Below are 17,542 nucleotides of genomic sequence, written 5' to 3' on the forward strand. Positions count from 1 at the left end.
CAGGTCGCTAGCTAAGAGCCTGTCCTATTGACAAAAAAAAAAATCTTTCCACCCATTTTCAGTAAAAGGTACTAAATTAGGCTCTCAAAGCCTAATTTACATGGATTTCATATGATCTTCCATTAATATGGATAAATGAGAAACAATTAACTGTGTGATGAAGTCAGAAGATTAAAATCAGCCAAGAAAGACGGTTAGCATAGTGATACTCGTACTAACCAGCATGGCTTCAGTTTGTTAAACAGTAGGATATCATTCTGCACATTCACTCCAGATCAATTATAAAGTGTTTTGGAGGATGCCCAGTGTAGATCCATCAGTTGTTGAACAGCCACGTGAGGCTATGCAGATATGTAATTGATCTCAGTAGAGCAGCATTTGTAGCAGAGTTACTATGCTCTGATCTGCGACATACACACCCTTCTCCCCATTGCAACCTTCACAGCATAACATCTGCAGGTTTTAGTTAAATAGAATTATTAAGAATTAATATTAGAGTCCTTATTTAGACCAGGATTTTAATGTACTGGAGATTATTTAAGTACATATGACATTAAACTTTGACTACGCTGTGATGAGGATAATAAAGTATGGGGAGGAAAGGAGGAAAAACAGCAAACTGGGGAAGCTGGGAAAGAGACATACAAGAATCACAGCAATGCTATAGCTCTGCAAATAGCCGTGCAGGAAATACAATTCCCTACTCCAAGGTTCTACTACTTAGGCTAAAAGAATTTCATCAGTGAGACTACAGCTCTAAGCAATTCAACCAATCTTTAAGAACTGGTGTTAATTTTTTTTTAATCTCTTGATTGTCTCTGGAAATACTTTCTATTGCAAGAGCCACACCAAACCACCTCACTCTAATATAATATTTACTCTGTATCTATACCCATTACCAAATGTGCCTTCAATAACTTCTGAAGTTATTTTATTGTTTCTAAATCTTTATTTGCATTTCCTACTCAGTATATGAAATCCACCTTATTTCTTCCTACTCTGACCTTATCCTATCCCCAAATATATCAGCTGACAGATGAAACCCTCATACACGTTCCCTGTGCAGACAGAAGCCTAGCAGTTATTGAGAGAAATTCAATATCTACAGAGAATGAAGATTTCAAAAGGATGAATGAGAATTTGTATCTCAAATGCATTTTCTATTAAATACTGAATTCCCTAAAAATAGAATGATCCTGAATATAAGATGACCTCTGATTTTCATGCGCATGCATTTTAGTGCACAAAGATTACTTCTTTACCTTCTCTCCCCACCTCCCACCCACTCATCTACCCTCCCACTGCATCCTTCAATCAAGTTTTCCATCTCACATTTCTTGACCTTTCCTTCCTCCGATTGCACATCTCCAGTCATCCCACCTTTAGATAAAATGTATTCTGTCTCATACCTCTCCTGTGTCTTAAACTGTGGAGTGTTAGCCTCTCCTGCTAGTTTTCTGAATGTGTTGTGGAGGAGGTGTTGGAATAATTGCCTATCACTGGTGAAAGCCTTGTCAGCTGGCTTTCCTGAGCATGAATCATCATCTCCCAAATCATCTTTCCTTGACTCTTTTGGCAAAGTGGGAGTTTTAACCATGTTTAAATGAGGCAGGAAAGAGAAAAACAAACTGAACCCAAGAAAAGTTGTTTTATACTTAAACCGAAGCAAGGGCTGAAATCCACCTCAGATGTCCCATGGCCACTTGGTGAAAAAAATCTGCTCCATTGTTCTGCTTCTCTCATTAACTATTTCATAATAGAACTTCAGTAGGAGCAGTGAAGGAGTCCTGTCTCAGACTGTTACCCAGCTGAACATGGTTTTCAAACTAGGAAATGGGTGACCAGCATGCCCGGAAGCATGGTATTTGGTAGGTACTAGCTACTTTGTGCAGTCAGATACCTCGAGTTACCAGTACTGTATATGACCTACATCTAACAGATCTGGACCACTGCTAAAGACCAAAGTTACTTAATACCTAAAGAGGAATGGACACGGCCTTTAATCGTTGAGATGACAGGGATCACCGTAATTGTCTTTTAGCTTTAGACCAAGCATGCATGGTTGGATATCAACACGAGCATGGCTATGCCTACATGGTCTGAGTCTGTTGTATGTAGATCATAATGTCTTGTAGTGGCAGTGTTCACAGTAAGAAAAAGCATGTTCTGACCTGTCAGCCTAAAAAGGGAGGATACCACACGCTTCATAGGATATATAGGTTGCCAGGCTTTTGGTGGGCAGTAAGGACAGCCTGTTCTACTCAGAGAAAGTGCCAGATGGTTGCCTGCTCTCTCTGAAACAGAGCTCGATGTGCAGTGCTGGTGTGATTTAGAAACCTCTGGGTACAGACAGCAGCTGAGCTGTTTCAGATTTCAAGTTTTAGGTTCAATCACGTTGAACAGGAGCAGAGAACAGCATCCATTTGTGGAACCATATCGCCTAAGACCCTAAGTCTTTCTGGAAGAGTTTTAGTCCCTCTGAAAACAGTTTTCTCATAATTTTACCCTCCTCTTTAACTGGAAAGTATTATTGGAGTGCAGTGAGAAGTCATCCTTTCTTAATCATAGAGGTAGGCCTTAAGGTTCAGTTGACTGGGCAAAGAGGCTGGCCTCACTGGAGGGCTGTGGATGTACAACAGTTCTGGCTGTAGCTGGCAAGTCCAGTATTTACAGGCTTTAAGGTTTCTGTGGAGACTGCATTTGTCTTGCTGCAGATCTATGTCTATTCAGATTGATAATAATGAGAAAGCTTAGGGTTATTATAATGTCTAAATAATATATCAGCTCTGGCTAACAAATAGCTGCGCTGTAGCCTAATAGCTATTTATTAACATAAATAAATTAGGAGGTACCTCATTCATGCACTCAAAAAAAAAAAGCTGTTAAGATGAGAAAGATGAATGAATATATGATTTACCTATTTTGTTGATGGATAAACAGATACATCATCACAATTAATGTGTCTGTTGCTAATTAAAAACAATGTTTGCTGTGATAATTTCTGATGTAATTTTACATTTGGGTGGCTCATGCTAGGCCGGGGAGGTTTTCAAACCTGTGACCTAATTTTTGCTTTGCTTGCTTTTCTCCCCTTCGCCTTCATGTTTATGATTCCTATCATCATCATTACCATTAGCTATTCCCCATGTAGCACTACTTTGTACCATACAAGGACTTATTTTTAAAAGGCACTTCACTAGAAGACAGGTATTGAGGTGCTGGAGTGTGTTCAGAGAAAGGCAACAGAGCTGGTGAAAGGTCTAGAGCACAAGTTTCATGAGGAGTGGCTAAGGAAACTAGGGTTGATTAGTTTGGAGAACACTCAAGGAGGACCTCATTGCTCTTTACAACTGACTGAAAGGAGGTTGTAGTGCAGCGGGTGTTGGCCTTTTCTCAAGTAACAAGTGATAAGACAGGAGGAAATGGTCTCAAGTTGCACCAGGGGAGGTTTAGTTTTTATATTTGGTATTAGGAAAAATTTCTTCATTGAAGAGGTTGCCAAGCACTGGAACAGGCTGCCCAGGGAAGCGGTAGAGTCACTATCGCTGGAGAAATTTAAAAGACGTGTAGATGTGCACTTAGGGACGTGATTTAGTGGTGAACTTGCCAGTGCTAGGTTAAAAGTTGGACCCAATGATCTTAAAGGTCTTTTCCAACATAAACAATTATAGGATTCTATAATATTTATCCCACATCACTCTACACAGAAATTTAGCTCAATGATATCAAAACCTACACAGCATGAAGGAAGGAGGGGGGGGGGGGGGAAAGAGAGAATAAATGCAGGATAACATTGAATAAAGACATTTTCTGAGTTTGACTGAAGAAGTAGAAGCATTAGGATGGAGGCCAGAGGTAGAAGGGGAGTTAAAGACACAGATTAAGGAGAAAAGGCATACTTTTAGATTCATTGCTGCATAGCAGATCACAAAAAATCAAAAGCAAATATGGAAGTAGGTCTTTAACAAGTGTAATATCTGATTTACTTCAGATGAATTATGACAAATTACACAAGCCAACAGTTTTCTGCCCCTAAATTTGTGTAATTTACACTACCTTCTGTATCAAAAAGTCTTCAGTTTTGCTTATTCAAAGGTTGATCTGAAGGTCTGTGGTATCAAGAGACACCAAACTGTAGATTAGCAGTCCAAATCAGTATGGAGTAATTTATTAAATAACATTAGTCCTACTTGGACTCCAGATTTTCTTGGAGGATGATGCCAGAGCATAAAAGCAAGAAAAGGATTAGGGGAAAAATATTCTAGAAAAAGGGGAATGTTAGTGAACTCTCTAAGAAACATCAGGGAGGGAAGAAAGCTGACAGTTCCAGACAATTTTCTAATCATATAATTTTTTTCAATAAGGTTTGAAGGTAAATGGATTTTGTCCAGGTATGGTTGTCTGTCAGTTCAGCCTATGAAACAAATTATAACTTAGAGAGGATTGATGCAAAGCATGTGAATATTTTTTGGGACCTTTCTATCGATTTTAATTGATTTGGATCAACTTTTTAAAAGCTCGGCAATACTTCCCAACTGACAACTAAATGGTACATTACCCTTCACCAACCGCAATCTCCCTGTTTACTCTTCCTTTCTATTTTTGTTTTGTGATAAAAGATGTTTAGTGTTTTGATGCTCAAACCACAAAACTGTCATTATACCAGAGAGCTGGGAAAGAGGAAACTCTTCTACACAGCTCTGCCATTCAGTTTCTTTAGTGACACACATAACAGCTTTGCTAACATAATTGTTGGGTAGAAACATCAATGTATAAATCTGTAAAGGGAATATTGTAGTGTTGTCTTAAATTGTATAAAACCATTTCTCATGGACCTTGTTCAGTTCTCATTTTTACTTGGCATTTTTGTTCATTGCAGATTATTAACACTTAAAAGATGGATCTCTACTTGGTTCAACCTGTTCCTACTTGCATACCTTTTCAGGAGGTGGGGCTGAACTGGTTGACATAACAGCAAATAAAATTTGCCTAAAAGCTTGCTCTAAGAACAAATAGTTACACATTGATAGGAAAGAAAGGGAAGTAACAGTAAGATGTAGCAGACTGAAAAAATATATTTAAAAAATCCATATATCCAACCTCATAAAATAATTAAATAATAATAAAAAAACCAACCAGCCTTCAGACCTCTGAAAGTCCTGTTCAGAGAGAATAGGGACAGCCAGCAGAGAAGCTGATTTTGCAGCTCTGGTATCAACATAGCTCGAAGAGGTCAGAAAAAAGGAAACACTGTGAAAGTCATCTTTAGAGATGATTGACCCGAGAAGCCTACCAACTATGGATTATTGCTAGTGGTCAATAAGGGTGGGTAGTAACTCCCTTACCTTACTTGGAATTCAAGTTAAGCTGGAGGAAATTAAACACCCTTGTGTTTCTCAGAAGAGGGAATATGACTGTCTGTTACAGGACACTATTTCACAGTGGATTTTTTGTTCAGTGAGAAGGTAGCCTATGGTAAAACCAACCAACCAGCCTTACTTTCCCTTCACAAAAAGGCTTACCATCTTTGTCAACTCTTCTATATTTATATTTTCCACAATAAAAAATTATATGCAAAGTCTTACAGCATATTCATGCAGGAGGCTTAAAGCTAAGGCAATGTCATTCCAGTAGTATAAGTAACTTCCTTTAACCTCCATTTTTTTGGTTTGTAAATAGTTTTCTCCAGTAAAAAAAAAAAAAATCGATGGAGGACAACAAGTCTCTCTGGAGCAATGGTGAGTTTGAGATGCAAAAGTATAATGCCCCTGGGACTGCAGTCTGTCAGAAAAAACATGAATATATCATCTCCTGAGAAATAAAGTAACCTCAGCTTGCCAAGGTTCTGTCTTCTTTTCTGGTCCTTAGAGCCCTTCGATTTTTTATTTTTCTATTTATTTAAATGTCCCATGCCTCCCTTTCAAACATTTATTTTAGTAAACTTTTCAATTCTCTAAGTTTTCCAAATGCTCTTAACTTCAGCTTATAATATAATGGAAGTACTGCCCGAGCATTGAACTCCAGCAGTCTGAAGGGTGACTAGGCTAAATATGGAACTTAATGGTGGATAACTGACTTTGATGCAGTTTCATCAATCAGACAGAGATAAACTGCTTTCTCCTCTTGCAGTAACCCTTTTTAAGAAAAATGTATTGATTTTTTTCATCAGCTAGACATATTAACTAGCAAGACACACAATGCATTCTTCTGTCTGCATGGGCATTTTGAGCAGCAATTGATTTTTGTGGCTCTACGGGAAAACAGTCACTGTTGAGTGATAAATTCCACCCCCACCCCCGCGCCCATAGTGTGCTTCCTCTTGTGCTGCTGCCAGACACACAGAATTAACACTCACAAAACTTAATTTATGAAGGATAACAAAAAGAATACTCCCCCTCCCCCCCAGTAAAACTTTTGATTTGTGACTAGAGGAACTCATAGTAGGAGACTAGATACATTAGTAACATTAAAGAAAGAAGTATATTTGATTGCTGTAATCTTCAATTAATGAGTCTATCTTTACAGTAATTGGGCAATACAGCCAACTTGGGTCCCTTTGCAACTGATCATTAGAGATCCCATGGCACTCTTCACAAGGGTAGAGTTATCCTCCTTGTCCTTGCCAAATTCAATCACAAGTGATAATTTTCTTCTGCCTATCTATATTTTCCCTGCAGTTTTATCTGGATAAGACTTTGCTTTTCATTTCCTGTACAAAAATCGTTGTATAATGTTTCTGTGTTCTATTAAGGAGCTGCAGGTTTTTTACCCTGAAGATTACGGTATCAGATGAAATTATTTTTGTATTACGGATATGACAAAGCGTTATCATAGTCCTTTGAAAGTCTGTGGTACTTAACTCTGTAAGAGTAGGCCTATTTAGTGGGTTCTTAGCTGAAAAGTGGGACTACAGTAGGAAAAACTGGTTCTTACTGTTTTGATGACTATTTTAGAAATCTTGCCACTAATAGCAGAATTTGACCGGCAGAATCAGCACCACTTGAGAAAGTGCTGGAACAGAGAGGAAAAAAAAACCAACCACAAGTGTCTGCACTGGCATTGCAGTGCTGCCAAATGATATAAGTCTCATGGATATGTGATTTTTTTTTTTTTTTTTCCTTTTTTTGTAATGTACCTGTACACATCCAAAAAGACATCCTCGTTATATAGACTTCTACAATTTTAGTACAGAATGACAATTATACCTTTAGAAGAAAAGTTAATCATGTTGGCTAATAACATTCTAGTCAATTCAATGGCAGTTTCTAACGCATGCCATGTGGTCCTCATGAAGGAAAGACTGGAAACTGGACTCTAGTCCTGACTCAATACAGCCTAGCTGTTCAGAAGTTCTTGACTTCATTACAGCCTCATAAACCATATAGTCTAAGACAATAGATTCTGGTAACTTATCTCGTAACAGAGTTGAAACAGACCAAAATATTTTTCGTTTTGACTGGCTACCTACACACTGAGGGAAGGCAGAATCTTGAAGTTCTGTTTTTAACTAAAATAACCTCACATAATTCCTGAAGTAGCATAAAACACCCTGTGGTGTGGTTGGTAACCTTTTGTGTCTCTTTCCCTTTGCAAGGCAAGAATCTTTTCCTAAAAGGATGTCTATATTATAAAAAAGCAATCTGTTTAAAACATTTTTTATTTCACGTTTTAAGGATATATTTTTTTCTTCAGGGCAAACTATCCCAAAAACTACTATCAATTTGTCTTTTCCTCAAGGAATTTTCAATGTTTACCATCCTATAATTAAAATATCTCTAAGAATTTAGGTTTTGTCTTCAGTGGTCACCATGGCCCTATAGTAATGTGTCTTGGATTAAGATACCAAAACCTCATTCCAGTCATGAAATGGCAGCCCATGAATAGTTAAACAAGACAGCTGTGAAGGCAATGCAGAAACTAAGGGCAGGAACAACTTATATTAGCATTTCTACCAAAGAAATGCTGTCAAGCTACATAACAATTTAGGGGTGAGACTCTCAACAGCAGCCCTGGAAGAACAGGAAGATGTGGGATGCTGAAGAAGAAAGGGAATGCAACAAAAAGGAGGCACTGTTGTGGTTTCTCACTTCTTTTGGATTACTGGGAATGGAGGCAGGTCCAAAGGCCAGGTTCCTAAGACTAAGCAATCCCAAGGGTTGTTTGAAAAGCTCCTCAGCATTATTAAAACTTGCTTTGCACTATACTTATCCCCCTATCTACTTCCCACCCTACCTCATCAGCCACTTTCATATGAGTAAAACAGGTTACAATAACAAGTTTCGCCAGACACACTGGAATCAAGTGACAGAGGAGAGAGAGGCAGAAAGATGGGAACCCTTAGAGACCCTTCAAATTTCTAGGAAGATTTAGAGGGCCATAGTTCCCCTTTTCCATCATCTTTTCCCCAAGTCATAGTATAACAAGTCAAATATTTTTAGCACATAGCCACTTTCCAACATAAATGGAGATTTAGTAATAATTTAAGAGGTGGACACTGAAAGTGCATTTCAGAGAACCAGGAAAATAGCTTCCTACCTTAGCACTGCAGAGATCGACTTGAGATGCATTCTTGGAACTTTCATACCACATGTGGTTAGAACCCAAATCAGAAAAAGTTAAGAAAATAACATTTTCCCATAACTTCTTTCTTCCTTTTACGTGCAGGATAACATAAAGGAAGCAAATCTTTTCTAAAAACAAAATTTTAAAAGTTTTGATTAGGAAAAAAGTTGTAAGTTCAAGTCTGCTCTTACCTCAGTGGATTATTCAACTCTAATTAGGATATTTTTAAAGTCATTAGCAAGACAAATATTCTTATTAACATGGAAAATAGCTATGTTCATACAATGAAGTTTTCATATTAAAGGTTCTCAGAAATGAAATACCTAAATTCCCACTTGGGAAAATGTCTTTTATTTTATTGGAGCGTGACCACAGTTTTCTAATTTCTCGATTATAAAAGTTTAATCAACTCCTGACCTTATTAGAAAACAATGAGATCATGACATTTCAAATCTTAAACTAAAATAGAATATTTGTTTGCAAATTAAACAAAGAATTCTCAGTCTCAAATTTTAATCTCCAAACACTGATTTAAATCAAATGATGCCTAATTCTTTTGGTATTCAGCCCATAACAAATTGCTAAAAAATTAATAAGTGAGATTTAATCTCTGGGTGTTTTCTTCATAGCAAACTATATTAGAGAAAAGTATAACACTACCCATGCATTTAGACTTTGAAATAGACAGTTTCTAAAGTAGATATCCAAAGGTCTCTTTCTATTGTATAATCACCTAGTCAGCAGAGAGTTTAAGGCTTCTTTACGGTTATACCTCTACCCACACCCCCCAAGACAGTACTTTCTGTACTTCAACATTTTTTAAACTGTAGTTAAAAATTACAGTTTTGCTTGAATGAAGCTCTAACACTCTAACTTAAAACAGCAAAGTATAAACTGTACATCAAAGTATAAAATGTACACATACACAGAGTATGGTGACAATCTCTAAATATTGAGGTTTAGAACTTACTGAAACTGATGGAATCAGACTCTCAGGTGGCATACACCAACCCAAAGATGCCATGATTCAGGTGAGTATTACAAAATTATTTTTTTGCTGTTCATCAATAACATTACTTTCAGGAAGCAAGTTCTTATACCAGAAGCACTCCCCTCCTTGCTTCCCCCTACCCCAATATTGTTCACACCTAGAGAAAAAGGAGGAAAAAAGAATAAAATACAGCAACTAGATTTCTTAAATCTTCCCAGGACTATTAATCATAGGGATCACATTAGCACTCAGTGAAACATACCATATTATAGTAACCTATTCTGTTGACTGTAAATTAAGAACTTCTGTCCTGTCCCTTCCTCTGTTTCCAAAGGGGAGTTTCCAGAGGATGTTCCACACATAGGAGAGACTCTTCATGATATTTTAAAAAAAAGTGCCTGATTTTTTTGTTAAAGTGAAAGTTGTATTTAACCAAAATAATTTTATGCATGTTTTCAACGCAGTTAAATAGCTCACAGTCACTAAACAAAACCAAAAAACCAAACACACTAGAAAGAACAGAAGTCTTGGGCAAACTGAAGAGTTCTACCTGAAGTCTAATAGGTGCTCTGCTCTTCAGGACTTTCAGAGTTCTGTTTCTGAGTCTAGCAAATCCATGCAGCAATTTTTTTATCAGTATAAACAAAGGGCCAAAGCTCCAGACACAGATGTCTTAGAAAGGTGCTTTAGTTTTGCAGTAGGTTTCCAGCAGGAAGCATGCTGGCTTTAGAGGAAGTTCCTTTCCAACATACTGATGCAGCTGTTCATACGCTGCTCTGACGAGAATGGATGCTGGCTATACCTCTGGGGGTTGATCACAGGGAATCTAGTTTTTAGAAGTAAAAGCTAATGCTAAAAGTTTAGAGGTAGTACTTTCCCCCCTCCCCCCGCATATACACAAACACATAAAGACATTACTTCGTGCTAGTATACACATTCACCCTCTGCATATTTTCAAACTCATGGGGGAAAAAAAAAATAATGTTCCAACTTGTTAACAGGATATAAACATACCCCATCTGGTTCAGGATCTCCATGAACTGCAGTTTGTTGAAATCAGGAAGGGCATCTGAGCAGGAATTTTCATTATATGATTACCCCATTCATACTTAAGCCTGGTTTTCATCATTGCTGGGGAGAGGGCACTGGGCTGGATGGACTTTTACCCAACCTGTGGTTTTTATTGCTCAGTTAAAGGTGATGTTACTCCCTCAAAGCAGGCCAGAGCTACCCCAGATTATGCTGGGGCAGGGAAAGTATGGGCTGTTTCTACAGGTCAGTGACTTATAAAAGCCTTTTTCGTACATCACCTTTTTCAGAGGGAAAATAGAAAAGCTTTAGGAAAGGCACGTCTCTTACCCAGGTATGTTGAAAAATGTTAGCTAGCACTATATGACTCTATATAGAGAGATATATAATCTATATGATTCCTGGACTTTAATGCCACTGCATGTTGTTTAACATAATTTGTTTAGCTGTTAATGTGAAGATAAACTGCAGAATTCAACTCTAGGACAGTACTGTAGCATGAATTGAGTAATGTTGATAATACACAGAGTGATCACTATGCATATATAAGTACAGTAGTAGGAAACTATTCGCTAAATACCTTGAACAGTGGAGTAACAGATGTATTTCTTGGCACATTACTGACTAAACTTCAGTAAGTGTTCCTTTAAAAAAAAAACCACAAATACAAAAGTACAACAATTACCACCACATTTATTCATCACCATTTTATGGTGACCCTGAAATAAGGGATTTTTTGAGATGCATCCTATAAATTATTAGCTAGAATAATTTCTCACTTTCATTTCACTTTTGTTAATAAGGATGATAAAGACAGATCAGCCAACACTCACGCTCTATTTCCTAGTAGACCCAGTAGGTCTTAAGTACATTTTTCTTTATGGATTGACTGGGGTGGAGAAAGGTGTCTCACTCAAAAATAGATATATCTGGGGAAATGTTAAGCTTGGATAAATACTGTTATATACTGTTAAATACTTGAGATTGTTGGGAGGGTTTCTTTTGTTTGTTTCTGTTGTTGTTGTTTTTTAACGATGCATGAGATTATACATCTTTATTTGCTTTTTCTTTCACCTCTGCTGTAGCTTGATAAGCAGCATTAATGTGCAAAAGTAAACAAGAGAAATTTATGTACACAGCCCTTCCTACTTGTTCTGCAATACTCTGATATATTGCATGTATCAGCAGAAAGGCATTACATAGCTCACTAATTGTGTTTTTACTTTGGATCATCATTACTATTTATATCGTATCAACAATGGCTAGAAAACCTGCCTGTGGAGTCCATTCTGCTAGTTACTGCACCAGCACTGTTGGCTCAGGCAGCATCCTGAATTTAAGCAGAGTTAAATAAATGATGTGATGCCGAGAGTGAAGTTGTCCAGCTCCTTGCAAATGAGACCTAGTTACGTCTGTTACTTTCTACCTTTAAATCAGGCTTTCGTGCCTAGGGGGCTGGTTTTATTTGAATTCACTGTGACAGAAGTGGTTAACTCTTCAGTTCACTTTTGAAGACAGATATCGAGTGGCCTTTAAATGCTACCCTTGCTGTCATGTACACATTATGAGAGGATTAATGCTTAAAACTCACCTGCTGACCTACAGAGTCAATACCTACAACAGCACCTACAATGGTCTGTACAGCTGGCCAACATCATTGGTACTTTGATATTCTAGCAGAATTTTCCCTGCTTCTAAAGTATAAGCTATTCTAAGCTTCTTTAGATATTAAGAAGATATAAGGAAGCAGAAACAGTAAAATAAGTTACTTAAAAACCTGTAACTCAAAACTGCTTTCAAAAATCACTGAGTATTGCTTATATACTTAATTAGGAAAATTAATACTCTGAAATACTTCTATACTCTGGTGTGCAATTCTGACATGCTAGCAACATATAGCTTAACACTAGACGTGCAACATTTTTTTTCTTGAGAAGAGAAAAAAAATGAGACATGAAAAATTTTATATCGTTATGTTACACTGTAGGAGAATAGAAGTATTGGATTATTTATATTTTTATGTCGCTGAAATACAGTACATCACACCAAAATCCAATCACTATTCAGAAATGATAGCTTTTACATGTTTGCATCTGGGAAGCACTGAAGCTATTGCTTGTTAAATTTAAAAAGACTTGTATTTTGGAGAGTACACTTAAAATGGTATCAAGATCGCTGAAACATATTGGTCTTAGCTTAAGCATAGGGTGAGTTGAAATAATATAATAATTTTATTTAATTTTAGAAGATTAAAATTTCAGAACCTGCTATGCATAAATCAAATTTCATATCTACAAGAAGAAGAAAAAAAAAACCAGCCTCAAATTCACAGGAGTCTAATTCACCAGTTCCACTGAGATTCTTCCTTAAATTGTTCAACAGAGACAATTAGAGGGAAGGAATCTTTCTTGTATTTATGCCTCAAAACTCTTCTGAAGATTCAGCAGAATTGTCCTATAATCTATATCTATGAACTGTTTTACATAAAAGCCTGAAATTTATGTAACTTCAGCCTGCAGTACCCTGGTTTAGGACACGGAGGATGCAGGGTTTAGGCCAGGGCGGGAGTCTAAGGAAAGTGACAAGGTCCCCTAAGCAATACTGTGGCAGAGGACCAGGAGCTGGTAATATATAAAAGCAATAAATGAAAAGATTATTGAAATGTTATAAAGGATTTGCTAGTGGCCATAAAGCATTTAAAAAAAATAATTTCTTAAAACCAATATTGCTTATTTACAGAAAAGCATACTGATCAGCAAGTCAGTGATTCAAGCATTTGATTCTCTCTGCATAATTTTTATGCCTCTTTGGGAGGTTTTTAAGATGTTCAGAAGACCTTCCCGCACCCTGAGGGTCCAGGACCTCTGTATTGCAGGTGTTTCCCCCCCCCCCCAGTAACATCTTCCAATTGCCACAGTCATAAGTTTCCACTGACAACAGTGGGTTAATGCAGCACATAGCACAGTGCAGCAGCTGTTGAGTGTTTCCTGGTAATCACTAGACAACTTTGTGGTCCCACTTAAATAAAATCATCTTCAGAAACATTCTACACAAGACCAAGCTACCTGAGAAGCTTAACCTAACATTAACCTTCAACCACAAATAGAAACCATTAAACTAGGTCTGAGAAGATAAGATAAAATCTTCTGTTTGTAGTGAAAGGAAAGTCAGTAAGAGGTCAGATTTACACTACCTCTTGGCTAGCTTACCCCTCTCCATTAATCATGAGAAATTAAATGAAGTCCCACTGAAAAGAAGATTCAATTTACATGATTTTATGCTTACAAAACTGTAAATTTGCAAACTAGCTGTTTGGCTAGAAGTGGGAAAAATGTTGAATAAACTACACTAGGGAGTTTTGCTACTCAGCTACACCACACTTGGAATTACCAAAGTAGGCATTTAATACGGCAAAATCAGCACTTCTGTGCTTGTGCAAGTATGTGACACAGTTATCTGCAGAACCATCCAGGAATCTTAAGTCTTTCCTTTTATAGGAGCAACTTCAAAAAGTGTTTCAAATGAGAGAACATCATAGAATTGGTTTGCTTTCTTACTAACAAACTTAAAAATTCCAGTTCATTTGTATGGGAGTCAGCAGTGCCTGTCTAAGGTTCAAATCAATTTCTGGTGGTAAAGAGAATTTCCCTAGCATACCAGATCCCCTTTATTATTCTAACCAGTTCCAGCTGTAGCAGACTTTAAACAATACCTATTTCTGAAGAATCCAGGCATGAGAATCAGACATCTGGCAATGAGTACTTAAGTGACATGTACCATTCTTCCCCAGAAACGTGAAGAAAACGAGCCAAACAAAGGAAAAAAAGCTTATTAATTCTTGTGTTTGAGATTGCGTAACTGTTCAACATGGTATGAGTTAGTGCATGTTAAAAAAAAAAGGTAAATCCTCATGATGCTAGAAGAGCTTGACAGGAATTTGACTTAGGACTAAACAGTTTGGGGGTTAAATAATATGTTTGTCAAAACCCAAACATAGTATCTGGTGGTTTATGGTCAATAAAAGTCACTTAGAAGTTTATGTTCAATTAAGCAAACAACAAAAGAAAATGAATGATTAAATAAATAAATAGATTACATTATTTAGATTGGAAAAAAATCTTTGACTTTCTTCTTGGCTAGTTACACCATTTTTTTTTCTTTGTAGATTTTTCTAGCTAACAGGAAAAAATATCAGGTCTTTGTATACCTTTTATCCCAATGCAGCTTTTAGACCAGTAGGTACTTTTCCTGCATTAAGCAGTCCCATGAACAGCAGCATTAATAAATCTGGGGATCCACTACCCTGAATATTACATTTCTGTATACAGTTCCAATGTAACACACACAGGCTATCCATTTTCTTAATGTTGGGAATTTCAGCCTAGTATCATCTTCAGCTGCAACCGTTATTCTCTATCATACTTTCTCCTTCTTCACCATAATGACATATACCCTTCAATACTCCTTACTAGCTAAGAAGTTCACAGTACATGTCTGTGGCTAACTTGAGGGATGCACTTGTAGACTCGGGCCTACCAGTAGGGCAACACACAAGTGGATTAGGGAATTTTTGAGCCCAGACTGAAGATTTTGGCTTACTCAAGTTCTCAATTCTCCTCCACCCCAGTTTTCCCTTTCACACATAAAACCTTATGGTCTTATTCCCCTCGTGAAATTGCTTCAAAAAAGGAGACGGAGATAAGAGCATTACACAAAGTTAATGATATCTGTTACAATAGACTCATGTCTTCGTGGCAAATTATTAGAAAACTTTAGCTTACAAAACACTGCATAATAAAATACACAGATGATAAACAATGTTGGAAACAAAATTAAACCAAATAACATACTGTTTTGCAACACATTACCCAGAACTGACTGAATGACAGAATGAAAATTCACTACATAGGTTTTTCAACATGTATTGCTGCTCACTGTCAGATCTGGCAATATATTATTCAATTAATACTTGCAATACAATATTCACCCAAACATACACCTGTTTAATGCGGGGGGGGCGGGATGGGGGGAACAACAACACAAAAAAACCCAATGGTTTCTGAATATATATTTTTATATGAAATCCAGAAATACAATTCATAACATATTCAGTAAATGCTGTCTAAACAGCCTTCCTATATGTGCAGATATTTATATACATACCAGATACCTATGCTTCTTATTTCCTCATGAGGATCCTCAGAAACCAACTTTCCATTTAATTAGTCAAGATATTTAATATTAAAGGGATATTAATGTCTGTATTCCATTTTGAAACAAACAAACTGCCACCAAAAAAACCCAACAAAATACCCACAAGGAAAAAAAACAAACCAAAAACTAACCAACAAAACCCAACACAAGCTTTAAAATGTAAACCACAGAAAAAAATAGAACTTTTTGACTGCTTAAGATACAGCCAAATCTAAACAGCAAAAACCTTAATGCTGTGCAAGCACTGTTAACAATAACCAAAACACCAGTGTGGTATCAATACTGTTTTAGCTACAAATCCAGACCAACACACCACCGTAGGCGGTTCTATGAATAAAGTTGGCTTGCACTTGGTCACAGAGAGCTTTTATGTGTTTGAATCCAGTTATCTCCTGATAAAGATTAAGGCTAGTACAAAATCCATACTAACAAGCTGAAACAAGTATCACAAGAATAAAAGCCAAATAACAAGGTTAAAATACCAGTGGCCTATTGACCTTACAGCTCTGACTTTTAACAAACTACCTGAAGATTTTGAAGCTTTTGTAAAGCTCCAGACCGCATTTAGAGAAATAATACACAGAAAATTTGAACTCAAAAAGAAAAAAAAAAAACCCAAATAAACAAACCCCAAAACCTTTAGACTTACAGTTTTCTTTCCACAGGACAACCCCACCCCACTTAGTCCTTATTTTATCATTATAGCAGCAGGGACAAAAATTCCAACAGGTTTAAGCAGTTTGAACACACAGGTGATATCAAGACTTAGGTAACTACTGCAAAGATGCCTTTGAACTTCACTTCCACCACAGGTGTGCTGAGCACTACTTTGATGCAGACGATTTCACTGATAATCTGACCCGAGTGTAGTCCATAGGAGTTTTACCACTGATTTCAGCAGAGTGAGGATTTCATGTCAGTATAATTTAGTTTAGTCTTGTAACCTGCTCAGAACCTGATTCAAAATACAGTGAAGTCAAAGGAAGCTGTATTGAATCAAGTTGAATTAAATTAATTAATTGTTTTTGATAGTATTTAATTAATTTTAACAAAATCAGATTTTTAAGGTTTTTCTAGAAGGCAAAACCTATTTCACTCTAAATGCTGTATTACACCAATTTTCATGATATTATGGGATACCTTTTAGCTCTTTGTATGTAAGTTTATGATAAGGGCTTAGCTTTTTTTTTTTTAGAGTGCTTTCATTGTTCCATCAATAAAAGGAAAAAAAAAAAACCAAAAACAAACCCTACCAACCCTAATTCTTAAGTTGTAGAATCTCGGTTGGGTTAAGTGGATAGGATACCCAAGACTTCTGCCTTCCCATATTGACTAAGCCAGCTGAAGCATAAACATTTTAAAATGATATTTGCCCTTTATTAGAGTTGGATATCACTTACAGATCTAATATTTATTTTATTAAGTTTCAGCAGATCAGCAGCAATTAGCTACCTCACATGCAGGCAGACAATCCAGTTTGCAGTTATTGGACTTTAGAAGAGATATTACATTGTTCTAACTTCCCTATTGTATTCCTGTGCATAACAACTTTTTTTTTTTTTTCTTTCTTTTCATTTTGGAGCCACTGTATATAAAACCTTTTGGCTAGCCATGTCAGAAAACAAAATATTCTAAAGGTTTTCTGAAAATTTATTTCCTATAATTATGCTATTGCCAAAATCATGCTGTAAACTAAGATTAAATTCTCATTTAAAACCACCTGGTACTAAAATACTTTCAGCTAAA

This window comes from Falco cherrug, chromosome 2 (genome assembly GCF_023634085.1).
Source record: "Falco cherrug isolate bFalChe1 chromosome 2, bFalChe1.pri, whole genome shotgun sequence".
In the NCBI taxonomy this organism is placed as follows: Eukaryota; Metazoa; Chordata; class Aves; order Falconiformes; family Falconidae; genus Falco; species Falco cherrug.